At 38.8% G+C, this 15,026-nt stretch overlaps 1 protein-coding gene across 17 annotated transcripts in view; it reads left to right on the forward strand.

Moving 5' to 3' along the window:
* LOC101149340 (neurobeachin-like) overlaps window positions 1–15,026 on the forward strand; it is an 86,362-nt gene that overhangs the window by 5,831 nt on the left and 65,505 nt on the right. For 12 of the 17 annotated variants that reach the window (XR_010129544.1, XR_010129546.1, XR_010129545.1 and 9 more), the window contains one exon: window positions 528–665. The gene's annotated coding sequence lies outside the window, so the exon portion shown is untranslated. Of the gene's footprint in view, window positions 1–527; window positions 666–9,233; window positions 12,009–15,026 lie in introns of those variants that run through there. The other 5 variants (XR_010129548.1, XR_002005030.4, XR_010129555.1 and 2 more) reach the window with 1 other exon arrangement.

Here is a 15,026-nt window from a genome sequence, read left to right on the forward strand (position 1 = left end):
AATCAGGAAGTGTGACACGACCAATGTAGTTTGGACTTCTCAGGATTGCTTTAGAAATTCAGGGTGTTTTGTGGTCTGCATGAATTTTAGCATTGTGTATTTACATATTTTTTAAAAGGTTGGCCATATAGTAAAGGTATACAATGGGGGGAGTTAGAGTGGGGCATTTTGGTTAATGCAGACACAGAGGAATGTTAAAATCAGGATATTTAGAGTCTCTGTTATCACAAACAGTTGTTAATTTCTTTGTGGTGAAAACATTTGGAATCTTCTTTTCCAGATTTTGTGAAAAAGATGTGATGTTTTGTTAACCTCTGGTCACTGTGCTGTGGAACAGAGAGGAACAATTCATTCCTCTCATCTAAGTGTAATTTTGTACCTATTTCTGATCCCTGCCCATACCCCTGCTTCCCTCCAATCTCTGGAAACCACTGTTATGCTCTCTAGATCTATTGCAATAAAGCCTTTTATTTTGGGTTCTACATGAGTGAGATGTGGCAATGTTTTTCTTTCTCTACCTGGTTTAGGTCATTTACCATGCGGTCCTCCAGGTTCAACAGTATGGCTCCAAATGATGAGATTTCATTCTGATTTTCTGGCTGAAGACTATTCTGTTTGTGTATGTCCACCACAGTTACTTTATCCCTTCATCTGTGGATGGGCAGGTAAGTTTATTCCTTATCTTGGCGATTGTGAATAGTGCTGCAGTCCACATAGGATGGCTGACATCTCTTGCATAAACTGATTTCTTTGGCACTGAAAGTATACTTAGTAGTAGAATTGTTAGATGAAGTGGTAGTTGTAGGTTTAATTTTTGGAGGAACCTCCCACTGGTTTCTGTAGTATGTATACTAATTAACATTCTCTTTTTTTTTTTTTTTTTTGGATGGAGTCTTGCTCTGTTGCCCAGGCTGGAGTGCAGTGGCATGATCTCAGCTCACTGAAAGCTCTGCTTCCTGGGTTCATGCCATTCTCCTGCCTCAGCCTCCTGAGTAGCTGGGATTACAGGCACCCGCCACCACGCCTGGCTAATTTTTTGTATTTTTAGTAGAGACGGGGTTTCACCATGTTAGCCAGGATGGTCTCGATCTCCTGACCTCGTGATCTGCTGGCCTCGGCCTCCCAAAGTGCTAGGATTACAGGCATGAGCCACCGTTCCCGGCTGTATACTAATTAACATTCTTACCAAACGAGTTCTTCTCTGGAAATTTCCACCAGCATTTGTGTCTTTTTAAATATATTTTATCACTTTGATAACATCCATTTGAATTATAGTGAGATGATATGTGTGTTGTTTTGATTTATATCTTTCTCATGGTTTGTGATGTTATTCAAGTTTTTAAAACTCGTTCTCAATGTTATGTCTTTTTTGTAGAAATGTCTATTCAGGTTTTGTTTGGTTATTAGTTTCTCTTTTGTGTTTTTGCTAGTAAGTAGTGTTAGTTGCTTAGACATTTTGAAGACAGCCTTTTATCAGATATATGTTTGTTGAAACATTTCTTGTAGAATGAAACATATATGGAAATGTTCTGTGCAATAAAAACAGCAGTGGTAACAGAGATGTAGGCTCTGAGTGTCTCACTGGAGACTGAAGTCCACAGATATGCAACAAAGCCTTTGTCTCCCTGATGTTTTTGCCTCCTGCTGGTCATGTGCTTTCACACATCAAGAGAGGACATTTAACATTTGAGCCACAGTGTCATTTGCTGTTGTCTGATGGGTGAGATTTTTGCTGGTGTAGTCCATATTGTCATATGTTCTTGGGGCCCACAGGATTATTCTTGGTCATCTAAGATGTTACTGACATCTTATCACCTTAAGATGTTACTGACTTAATCACCTTCAACGGACTCCTATTCATTCTTTGAAATAAGCAGACACATGTTGTTTCAGTGATTCTTTCAGTTGGTGATTTGCCTGGTGCATTGCTATGTGAGGTCACCTCCTGTCAAATGACCCACAGATGGTAACAGTCTGTGAACAAACAGTTTACAGGAGGGACCAACCATGTGTGGACATGGCATGGGTCATTTCAAAGTGAGGTAGTCAACCTGGACCCTAGACTGGCACAGACAGAAGAAGCCACAATCCTTTAGAGAGAAAAAAATTACAAAGTATAAATATCCGTTGTTAAGAGAAACAGACCATTTTCAGAGGGCATAATAGTATTAAAATGTTTTCTCATTGTTCAGCTCCCACTTATGGGTGAGAACATGCAGTGTTTGGTTTTCTGTTCCTGTGTTAGCTTGCTGAGGATGATGGCTTCCAGCTTCATCCCTGTCCCTGCAGAGGACTTGATCTCATACCTTTTTATGGCTGTGTAATATTCCACGATGTACATGTAGTACATTTTCTTTTTCCAGTCTATCATTGATGGGCATATGGGTTGGTTCCAAGTCTTTACCATTGTGAATAGTGCTGCTATAAACATACATGGAGCAGATGGTCCTCAAAGCAAGATGGACCTTTGAGCAAGATGAGCTCCAAGCTTGATGGAGCTCAGAGCAGATGGAGCTCCAGGTGAGATGGAGCTTCGATTAATATGAAGCTTGGAGCAGATGTTGCTCAGAGTATGATGGAGCTCCAAGCCTATGGTCTCACAGCAAGATGGAGCTCCGAGCAAAATGGAGCTCAGAGCAGATGGTACTCAGAGTAAGATGGAGCTGGGAGTGACTGGGGCTCTGAGCAAGGTGGAGCTAAGAGCAGATGGTGCTCAGAGCAAGATGGAGCTTGGAGCAGATGGAGCTCTGAGCAGATGGAACTCAGAGCAACATGGAGCATGGAGTGTCCAGCTCAGAGCAAATATAGCTCAGACAAGAAGGAGCTCCAAGCAAGATGGAGCTTGGAGCCAATGTTCCTCTGTGTAAGATGGAGCTCAGAGCAAGATAAAGCTTGGAGTCATTGGAACTCTGAACATTGCTCTGAGCAGCTGGAACTCTGAGCAAGATGGAGCTCTGAACAAGACGGTGCTCAGAGCAGATGAAACTCTGAGCAATAAGGAGATCTAAGCAAGATGGAGATTGGTGCAGATGTTGGTCAGTTTCAGATGGAGCTCAGAGCAGATGGTGCTCAGAGCATGATGGAGCTCAGAGTGATTAGAGCTCCAAGCAAGAATGGAGCTCAGAGAAGATTGAGCTTGGAGCAGATAGAGCTCTGAACAAAAAGGAGCTCCAAGCAAGATGGAACTTGGAGCAGATGTTGCTCGGTGTAAGATGGAGCTCAGAGCAGATGCTCATAACAACATGGAGCTTGAAATGATTGGAACTTAAAAACTTTGCTGTGGAGAATTGGAGCTCTGAGCAGATGGTGATCAGAGCAAGATCAGCCTCGGAGTGATTAGAGCTTCGAGCACAATAGGGCTTGGAGCAGATGCAGCTCTGAGCAAGATGTAGCTCAGAAAACATGTTGCTCACAGTAAGATGTAGCTTGAGCAGATGGTGTTCAGAGCAAAATGAAGCTGGAAGTAATTGGAGCTCTCAGCAAGATGGAGCTTGGAGCAGATGGAGCTTGGAGCAAATGAAGTTCTGAGCAAGAAGGAGCTCTAAGCAAGATGGAGCTTGGAGCAAATGTTGCTCTGTTTCAGATGGAGCTCAGAGCAGATGGTGCTCAGAGCAAGATGGAGCTCAGAGAACATGCTGCTTACAGTAAGATGGAGCTTCGAGCACATGATGCTCAGAGCAAAATGGAGCTGGAAGTGATTGGAGATATCAGCAAGATGGAGCTAGAAGATGCAGCTCCGAGCATATGGAGCTCTGAGCAGAGGGTGCTCAGAGCAAGATGGAGTTTGGTGTGATTGGAGCTCTGAGAAAGATGGAGCTTGGGGCAAATGGAGCTCTGAGTAAATGGAGCTCTGAGCAAAGTGGAGCTCAGAGTGATGGGAGCTCTAAGCAAGATGGAGCTTGGAGCAGATGGAGCTTCAAGCAGATGGTGCTCAGAGCAAGATGGAGCTTGGAGTGATTGGATCTCTGAACCAGATGGAGCTCAGATCAGATAGACCTCTGAGCAAGAAGGAGCTCCAAACAAAATGGAACTTGGAGCAGATGTTGCTGGTGTAAGTTGGAGCTCAGAGCAGATGGTGCCCAGAGCAAGAGGGAGCTCAGAGTGATTGGCACTCTGAACATTGCTTTGAGCAATTGGAGCTCTGAGCAAGATGCAGCTCAGAGCACATAGAGCTCTGAGCAAAAAAGGAGCTCTAAGCAAGATGGAGTTTGGAGGAGATGTTGCTTGGTTTTAGTTGGAGCTCAGAGCAAAATGGAGCCCACAGTGATTACAGCTCCAAGCAAGGTGGAGCTCAGAGCACATGTAGCTCAGAGTAAGATGAGCTCCGCCCACATGGTGCTCAGAGCAAAATGGAACTAGAAGTGATTGGAGCTCCCAGCGAGATGGGGCTTGGAGTGATTGGAACTCCCAGCAAGATTGGAGCTCAAAGTAGATGGATCTCTGACTAGATGGAGCTCTGAGTAAGATGAATGTCTATGCGGATGTTGCTCACAGCAAGATAGTGCTTGGAGCGATTGGCACTTCGAGCAAGATGGAGCTTGGAGCAGATGGAGCTCTGAGCAAGATGGAGCTTGGAGTAGATAGAGCTTGGAGCAAGAAGGAGCTCCAAGCAAGATGGAGCTTGCAGCAGGTGCTTCTCAGTGTAAGATGGAGCTCAGAGAAGATGATGCTCAGAGTAAGATTGAGCTCGGTGATTGGCACTCCAAACATTGCTCTGAGCCCATTGGAGCTCTGAGCAGGAAGGTGGGAAGTGAGCAAGAAGGTGAAGAAGTGATACAATCCCACAGAACATTACAAGTTTAGCAGGAGCCATTATTAAATGTAAAGAGAAGAATGCCCCAGAATTCTGTGTGGATTGTCAGGGGACAATACTCATTTCTGTAATCAGGCATACTTTCTTTGAAAAAGTTTATCATATCAAACCTCACAAGGACAACCAGAACTCTGCGATATCCACTCTACAAACCTCAGATCCCTACAGTGTAGTAAAGGTGATAGCCGAGATAGAAAGACAGAAACACACTGTTTGATGACCAATCTTTGGAAGCTGAGATGGCAAATGTGGATTTACTCAGATTATTTTCCTGTTAGCACCTCCAGGTGTAATTTTGACGGTACTTTGCATTGGGCTGATGACACAATGGAGAAACATAAACTGCTGACACTGGACTTCAGCAGTAAGTAACAGCCATGTGCAAGGCCATTGAAAAAGTAAAGACTGGTGGTTACATTGCCACATGTTTTTCTGCATGGCATCATCATCTTAACTATGGACTTTATGTGCTTTCACAGCAAGATGTTTCTAGTATTTAGAAATGGACCTTATGCATCGTATACTTCATAAGAGCTTGAAAAGCTCTCACCCAGGTATTACCAAATGCCAGACATCTCTCTATGTAGGCCATTTTCTGCCACAGCCAGAATTCATTCTGGGTGACATGCTGTTCTTGGCTGCTAAGGAAGTGATATGGGGGAGCCAGGTGTCTCTCGCTGTCTGAGTCTGTGGGAAAAAGGAGAACACTAAAAGGCACTAAGTTTACTGCCATGTTTAGAGGAACTTGTGAAGGCAACACAAGAGTGTTGTAGTCCTATGTGGCCAACACCAACCTGAGTTTTTACAGCAGTTATTGCATAATGATCACAATCACATTCAAGTTCACATTCTAAATCTTAGATTCTACAAAAACTCTGTCTGATAATATCCTATAGACCTTTCGGTAGCTAAAATCAATGAGTTTGAAAAATTTTTATGAGGCCAGCATCATTCTGATACCAAACCCGGGCAGAGACACAACCAAAAAAGAGAATTTTAGACCAATATCCTTGATGAACATTGATGCAAAAATCGTCAATAAAATACTGGCAAAACGAATCCAGCAGCACATCAAAAAGCTTATCCACCGTGATCAAGTGGGCTTCATCCCTGGGATGCAAGGCTGGTTCAATATACGCAAATCAATAAATGTAATCCAGCATATAAACAGAACCAAAGACAAAAACCACATGATTATCTCAATAGATGCAGAAAAGGCCTTTGACAAAATTCAACAACACTTCATGCTAAAAACTCTCAATAAATTAGGTATTGATGGGACATATTTCAAAATAATAAGAGCTATCTATGACAAACCCACAGCCAAGATCATACTGAATGGGCAAAAACTGGAAGCATTCCCTTTGAAAACTGGCACAAGACAGGGATGCCCTCTCTCACCACTCCTATACAACATAGTGTTGGAAGTTCTGGCCAGGGCAATTAAGCAGGAGAAGGAAATAAAGGGTATTCAATTAGGAAAAGAGGAAGTCAAATTGTCCCTGTTTGCAGACGACATGATTGTATATCTAGAAAACCCCATTGTCTCAGCCCAAAATCTCCTTAAGCTGATAAGCAACTTCAGCAAAGTCTCAGGATACAAAATCAATGTACAAAAATCACAAGCATTCTTACACACCAACAACAGACAACAGAGAGCCAAATCATGAGTGAACTCCCATTCACAATTGCTTCAAAGAGAATAAAATACCTAGGAATCCAACTTACAAGGGATGTGAAGGACCTCTTCAAGGAGAACTACAGTCCACTGCTCAAGGAAATAAAAGAGGATACAAACAAATGGAAGAACATTCCATGCTCATGGGTAGGAAGAATCAATATCGTGAAAATGGTCATACTGCCCAAGGTAATTTATAGATTCAGTGCCATGCCCATCAAGCTACCAATGACTTTCTTCATAGAATTGGAAAAAACTACTTTAAAGTTCATGTGGAACCAAAAAAGAGCCTGCATCGCCAAGTCAATCCTAAGCCAAAAGCTGGAGGCATCACACTACCTGACTTCAAACTATACTCCAAGGCTACAGTAACCAAAACAGCATGGTACTGCTACCAAAACAGAGATATAGATCAATGGAACAGAACAGAGCCCTCAGAAATAATGCCGCATATCTACAACTATCTGATCTTTGACAAACCTGAGAAAAACAAGCAATGGGGAAAGGATTCCCTATTTAATAAATGGTGCTGGGAAAACTGGCTAGCCATATATAGAAAGCTGAAACTGGATCCCTTCCTTACACCTTGTACAAAAAATCAATTCAAGATGGATTAAAGACTTAAACGTTAGACCTAAAACCATAAAAACCCTAGAAGAAAACCTAGGCATTACCATTCAGGACATAGGCATGGGCAAGGACTTCATGTCTAAAACACCAAAAGCAATGGCAACAAAAGACAAAATTGACAAATGGGATCTAATTAAACTAAAGAGCTTCTGCACAGCAAAAGAAACTACCATCAGAGTGAACAGGCAACCTACAAAATGGGAGAAAATTTTCGCAACCTACTCATCTGACAAAGGGCTAATATCCAGAATCTACAATGAACTCCAACAAATTTACAAGAAAAAACCAAACACCCCATCAAAAAGTGGGCAAAGGACATGAACAGTCACTTCTCAAAAGAAGACATTTATGCAGCCAAAAAACACATGAAAAAATGCTCATCATCACTGGCCATCAGAGAAATGCAAATCAAAACCACAATGAGATAGCATCTCACACCAGTTAGAATGGCAATCATTAAAAAGTCAGGAAACAACAGGTGCTGGAGAGGATGTGGAGAAATAGGAACACTTTTACACTGTTGGTGGGACTGTAAACTAGTTCAACCATTGTGGAAGTCAGTGTGGTGATTCCTCAGGGATCTGGAACTAGAAATACCATTTGACCCAGCCATCCCATTACTGGGTATATAGCCAAAGGACTATAAATCATGCTGCTATAAAGACACATGCACACGTATGTTTATTGTGCCATTATTCACAATAGCAAAGACTTGGAACCAACCCAAATGTCCAACAATGATAGACTGGATTAAGAAAATGTGGCACATATACACCATGGAATACTATGCAGCCATAAAAAATGATGAGTTCACGTCCTTTGTGGGGACATGGATGAAATTGGAAATCATCATTCTCAGTAAACTATCGCAAGAACAAAAAACCAAACACCGCATATTCTCACTCATAGGTGGGAATTGAACAATGAGATCACATGGACACAGGAAGGGGAACATCACACTCTGGGGACTGTTGTGGAGTGGGGGGAGGGGGGAGGGATAGCATTAGGAGATATACCTAATGCTAGATGACGAGTTAGTGGGTGCAGTGCACCAGCATGGCACATGTATACATATGTAACTAACGTGCACATTGTGCACATGTACCCTAAAACTTAAAGTATAATAATAAAAAATAAATAAATAAAGAAAAATAATTTGAATTTGGCTTGCTCCCATTTTCAGCAGAACGCACTTGTGAGTCCTGCTCTGTCATTGTATTTTACATGTGTGGCTGTCCCTCTTGCTGTGTTGGAAGTCAGTGTTCCAGAATGTTAACTTCCACAAATACCTATATATAGAGGAAACAGAAAACTCTTCAAGTCAAAAGAGTGTATGTTGTTTCAGGGCAGTTCTCTAGCCTTGGATTTGAAACTATAATATTTGTTACCCAGAGAGAAGATGGTTCTTTTTTATATTTTATTTTTAATTTTTGTGGATACATAGTATTTATGGAGTACATGAGATGTTTTGATACGGGCATGCAATGTGAAAAAAAGCACATCATAGAGAATGGGGTATCCCCTCAGTGATTCTTTGAGTTACAAACATTCCAGTTACACTCTTTATCTTATTTTCAAATTTATGATTAAGTTATTATTGACTATAGTCACCCGGGTTTGCTATCAAATAGTAGGTTTTTATTATATATTATTTCTTTTTTGTTTTTTGTATCCATTAACAATTTCTGCCTCCCCCTCATTCTCTCACTACCCTTCCCAGCCTCTGGTAATCATCCTTCTACTCTCTATGTCCATGAGTTTAATTGTTTTTATTTTTAGATCCCGGAAATAAGTGAGAACATGTGATGTTTGTATTTCTGTGCCTGGCTTATTTTTCTTGACATAATAATCTTCAGTTCCATCCATGTTGTTGCAAATGACAGGCTTTCATTTTTATGGCTGAATAGTACTCCATTGTGTATATGTACCACATTTTCTTCATTCATCTGTTGATGGACACTTAGGTTGCTTTCAAATATTAGTAATTGTAAACAGTGCTGCAGCAAACCTAGGTGTGCAGAAATCTCTTTGATATACTCATTTCCTTTCTTTTGGGTATATACCAAGCAGTGGGATTTTTGGATCATATGGTGGTATATCTGTTTTTTTCAGGAAACTCCAAACTGTCCAAGGGATAGTTCTGTTGTGATTACTTCATTGAGAAATTTAACTTATGAGCAGTTGAAAGGAATGCAAGTTGCTGGAAAATCAGAATGAAGAGTGCAAAATGACCAAGCTACAATGTATTGTCATTATTCACTCTGATGTGAAAAAGGCAGTGAATTTAATAGAAAATAACTTTGCAGAATAAAATCTCAGGTGTGTTTTTGTAGTGCCACAGTCTTGGATGATGGGCTTCTAGATGTTGAGTCCTAGAAGCTCTCAACATCTCTTCTTAATTGGAGAAAGTGTTAAGCCCCAAAGTAGCTGGAGCAGTACATCTTCAATTTTTGACAAGAAACAGGAACTTGATTACTTTGAGTGTTATTCATTAGTTTCTGCTTTCATTGAGAATGCAACAAAAGCCAACGAGCCTGCTGCTAACTCCTTGCTGGACATCTTCTGCCACTATCATAGGAACTGTGATCTCACTGGACAATTAACTAGGGAGCCTTTCATCTTGAATGACTGCTGCACAAATGATCTTCAAAGCATTTTAGCCACCAGAGGAATTCTCTTCAAATACCCAAAATCCATCAGTATCTTGAATCATGCTGGATTTTGAAGAATTCTTAACAAGCCATGTAAAGGGGGCTCTCTGGCCTTGAAATAGTGATGTTTTTTATACAGAAAGGAGAATGCTGAATGGTCAGACTACCATGCGCTGTTAAATTTGATTTCAAGAAATTACAGGAAAACTTTCCAAAGTTCCGTCTCACAGAATTTATTTTTACAAAGAATTCCAAGATAAGTTTAGTTTTATGGAAGATTTTTATGTGGTTTTTACTCACTCTTCATCTCAGACATCAACTGATGATTACATCACTTATTTAGCTAGTAAATTTATTGATATAAAACTCAGAGACATTCCAATATCCACATTGCTTACATCATCAGGCATAGATTCAATGTCAGCTATGACAATTGAAAATAAGCTGTTTTGTGATTTAAAGGTTTAAATTTCTCTAACCAAACAGCTTGATCCAGATGCAGCACTGCAAATGTTAATATTTGTTCTGGAAGAACAATCAAATAAGACTTAAGAGGAAAAGGAATGGCCACAATCCACCTGAAATTTTTTTTAAAAAGTGTGCAGCCTACTAAATCAGAATGAAAATAGAAGTACAAGATTATAAACAAAATGCAATCAAACTTTTCTTAAGCTTACCTAAAGTTATTTTATCTGAAAATTTCAAGCAACTTTGTTCAACATTAAATTGACAATCTAAACTAACAAGTCTTTTGAATTTACGTATGGTAGTAAACATTCTCTCTATTAATTTTATTACCTAAGGCTAAACCTATAATTTTTAAGCAAAATTAGAAAAATAGTCTTCACTTATCAAAAAAATAAAGTTTGTTACATTTAGTATTTTCCCAATAAAATTGGTCATTCTTGGTTTTTTATTTGGAGAATCTGTGCAAAATTTCACTGAAAATAAATTAGAACTAGAAATTATTTCTAAATATAAAAAAAATGAAGAATGGTTTCACAAAGAAAAAAGAAAACTTGCTTAATTAGCAGAGTATCATCTCTGTGATTTTTGTGATTATTTGATCAGTGTCCTGAGATGGATACAATGGCAAGTAATGACAAAATTAAAATAAGCATGCAGATTTTTTTAAATTAAGTGCCAAAAAATAATTGGTCATGCAAAGCCCTTAAAAATATTGTGGCCTAATTCTAAAGTTTTTTGCTACTATGCTACATCACACGCAACATCAGTTAAGTGCTCATTCTGTGACAGGTAGTACATTACATTTTAGCAAACTACACAAGACCCCTATGTGATAATATGCTTCAGGGTTGTAAGGTTGGGTGTATTCACTAGTCTTGAATTTTCTGGGAGTATACAAACCCAATATTAGTCTAGATGCCCACAAATGTATTTAGACGTCACAGTAGAATGGAGAGTAATCTTGACCACAGGAAGCTGTGTTGTGGCATTTATTTTGAAATTATTTTTTCTTGATTTTTTTGCCTTTTAATTGTTTTGTGAGTTTTATAATGTACAGAATATTTTTAAATTATTATATATATAAACTAATTAGTCTTCATTTAAACTTATGCCTCTGGGGTCTTACTTGGGTTTCTCCTAACAATATTATACACATATTTGCAGTAATTTCTCTCATACTGCTTTTAACTCATTTAATTTTTTAACTTTTTAAGAATAACAAAAGTGATATTAATTGTAAAAATGCTGAAGTGACATATGAATTTATGAAGTGCATATGTATTTTTTATTTTACCAATGAGATGGGAGAAATGCTGTCTTATATTTTAACATACATTTTGGCCATTACACAGATGAAGCAACTTTTCATTTGTTAATACATAATGCATACTTTTTCTTCTGTGCAATTCCTCTTTGTATTCTTTGCTCATTTTCCCACTGGGATTTGCAAGTTCTTTATTATTTGATAATCTCTGTACATTCTGAATATCAATTTTTTGTTACATATACCATGTAAATATTTTCTTCTAATTTGTTATTTGTCTTTTAATGGTATTTATCAATTGTTTGCTAAAAATGAGTTTGTTTAGTTAGTAAAATTTGTCTATCTTTAACTTCATGATATTTGTATATCATGTCATGAGGAAAAGGCATGAATATTTTAAAAACTTCCTTGTAGCGTTAATTTTATTTTTTATTTCATTAAGTTATTTGAAATTTATTGTTTATTTCTTCAAATTCCAAATAATAACCAACTTTCTCAAAGCAATACTTCTTTCTACTGATTTCAGACGTTACATTTGTCTTCTCTGAAGTTCTTGTCTATTTGATACCTGACTGTCACACTACTGCTATGGATGTGCTTCATACCATCACAGTACTGCAGGGTTATAAGATTATCTGATAGCCAATAGAAGCAGACCTCTACTCACTGTCGTTCTTTTGTCTTTTGGAGAATAAAGTTAGCTATTTTTATCTGGGTTCTCAATTTTTTTTTTCTTTTCGAGATGAAGCCTTGCTCTCTCACCCAGGCTAGAGTGCAGTGGTGTGATCTTGGCTCACTGCAACCTCTGCCTCCCGGGTTCAATTGATTCTTCTGCCTCAGCCTCCTGAGTGGCCAGGATTACAGGCATCCATCACCACGCCTGGCTAATTTTTTTATTTTTAGTAGAGACAGGGTTTCACCATCTTGGCCAGGCTGGTCTTGAACTCCTGACCTCGTGTTGCACCCACCTCTGATTCCCAAAGTCCTGGGATTACAGGCGTGAGCCACCGCACCTAGCCGGGTTCTCAGTTTTGTATAAACTTTAAAGTAGATTATCAAATCACATACCAATTACCATCTGATTGAAATTTCAATGTTTTTATACATAAGTTTCGAGACTAAAGCCATCTCTATTCTTTCAGCACTTCAGATGTTTATCTTTCAATTCAAAATGTATTCTAAATTTTATTTTGATGTTTCTTTGTGAATTACTTAGAAGTTTGTTGTTTGATTTCCAAACACTTGTGTGTTTACCAAGTATCTTATTGATATTCATTTTTTTCTTTTTTAATTTATATTTTAGGTTCAGGGGGTACACGTGCAGCTTTGTTATGTAGGTAAATTGCATGTTGCTGGGGTTTCATGGAAAAAATAATTTAGTCACTGAGGTAGTGAGCATAGTACTTGATAGACATAAGTAATTTTTCAGTCCTCACCGATTTTCCACCCTCTACCCTCACACAGACCCTGGTATCTATTGGTCCCTGTTTTGGACCATGTGGAGCCAATGTTTATCTCTCATTTATAGGTGATAATATATGCTTTCTTTTTCTGTTTTTGTGTTAATTTGCTTAATTTGTGGGACGTAGCCTCCAGCTACATCCATTTTGTTGCAAAAGCCATAATTTTATTGTTTTTTTTGTTGCTACGCAGTATTTCATGGTGTATATGTACCAATTTTTTTTCTTTTTGAGATAGAGTCTCACTCTGACACCCCGGCTGGAGTGCTGTGGCATAATCTGGGCCCACTGCAACCTTCACGTCCCAGGTTCAAGCTATTCTGCCACCTCATCTTCCCAAGTAGCTGGGTCTACAGGCACGCACCACCATGCCTGGCTAATTTTTGTATTTTTAGTAGAGATGGTGTTTCACCATGTTGGCCAGGCTTTTCTCAAACTCCTAATATCAAATGATCCACCTATCTCGGCCTCCCAAAGTGCTGGGAATACAGGTGTGAGCAACCACGTCAGGTGGTACACATTTTTTTTTCTAGTCCACCACTGATGAGCCTCTAGGTTGGTTCCATGTTTTTGCTGCTGTGAATAGTGCTGTGATAATCATACAAGTACATGTGTCATTTGGTAGAACAATTTATATTTCTTTGTGTATGTACCCGGTAATGAGATTGCTGCGCCAAATGGTAGTTTTGTTTAAGTTTTTTGAGAAATCTTCAAACTGCTTTATACAATGGCTGAATTAATTTACACTCCCAACAGAAGTGTATAAGATTTCCCTTTTCTCTGCAACCTCAGCAACATCTGTTATTTTCTGACTTTTTATTAGTAGCCATTGTGATTGGTATGAAATGATATCTTATTGTAGTTTTCATTTGCATTTCTCTAATGATTAGTGATTTTTGAAATGGAGCATTTTTTCATATTCTTGTTGACAGCATGTATGTCTTTTTTGAGAAGTGTTTGTTCTTGTCCTTTGCCCATTTTTCAATGAGGTTGTTTAGTTTTTGCTTAAAATTTTTTTTAAGTTCCTTACAGGTTCTGGATATGAGACCTTTGTCAGATCCATAGTTTGCAAATATTTCCTCCCATTTTGTAGGCTGTCTGTTTACTATGCTGATAGTTTCTTTTGTTGAACATAGTCTCCTTAGTATACTTAGGTCCCACTTGTCTATTTATGTTTTTGTTGCAATAGCTATTGGAAACTTGATCATAAAATCCTTGTTATTGCCAGAATATTATGTTCTGGGCTTTTGTCTAGGGTTTTTATAGTTTTAGGTTTTACATTTAGGTCTTTAATCTATCTTAAGTTGATTTTTTTAATAAGTTGGAAGGAAGTTGTCCATTTTAAATCTTCTAAATATGGCTAACCAGTTATCCTTGTACCATTCGTTGAATAGGGAGTCCGTTCCCACTGCTTCTAATTATAGACTTTGTCAAAGATCAGATGGTTGTAGGAGTGCAGCCTACAACCTTCTCTAATCTGTTCCATTGGCTTTTGTGTCATGGTTTTTGTACCAGACCTATGATGTTTTGGTTACTATATCCTTGGTGTATAGTTTGTGAACCCCCAAAATCTGAGACAGGTCTCAGTTAATTTACAAAGTTGACATTGCCCAGCTAGCTATATGTAGAAAGCTGAAACTGGATCCCTTCCTTACATCTTATACAAAAATTAATTCAAGATGGATTAAAGACTTAAATGTTAGACCCCAAACCATAAAAACCCTAGAAGAAAACCTAGGCAATACCATTCAGGACATAGGCATGGGCAAGCACTTCATGTCTAAAAACACCAAAAGCAATGGCAACAAAAGCCAAAATTGGCAAATGGGATCTAATTAAACTAAAGAGCTTCTGCACAGCAAAAGAAACTACCATCAGAGTGAACAGGCAACCTACAGAATGGGAGGAAATTTTTGCAATCTACTCATCTGACAAAGGGCTAATATCCAGAATCTACAATGAACTCAAATTTACCGGAAAAAAACAAACAACCCCATCAAAAAGTGGGCGAAGGATATGAACAGACACTTCTCAAAAGAAGACATTTATGCAGCCAAAAGAC

Source organism: Gorilla gorilla, chromosome 11 (genome assembly GCF_029281585.2).
Source record: "Gorilla gorilla gorilla isolate KB3781 chromosome 11, NHGRI_mGorGor1-v2.1_pri, whole genome shotgun sequence".
Taxonomy (NCBI): domain Eukaryota; kingdom Metazoa; phylum Chordata; class Mammalia; order Primates; family Hominidae; genus Gorilla; species Gorilla gorilla.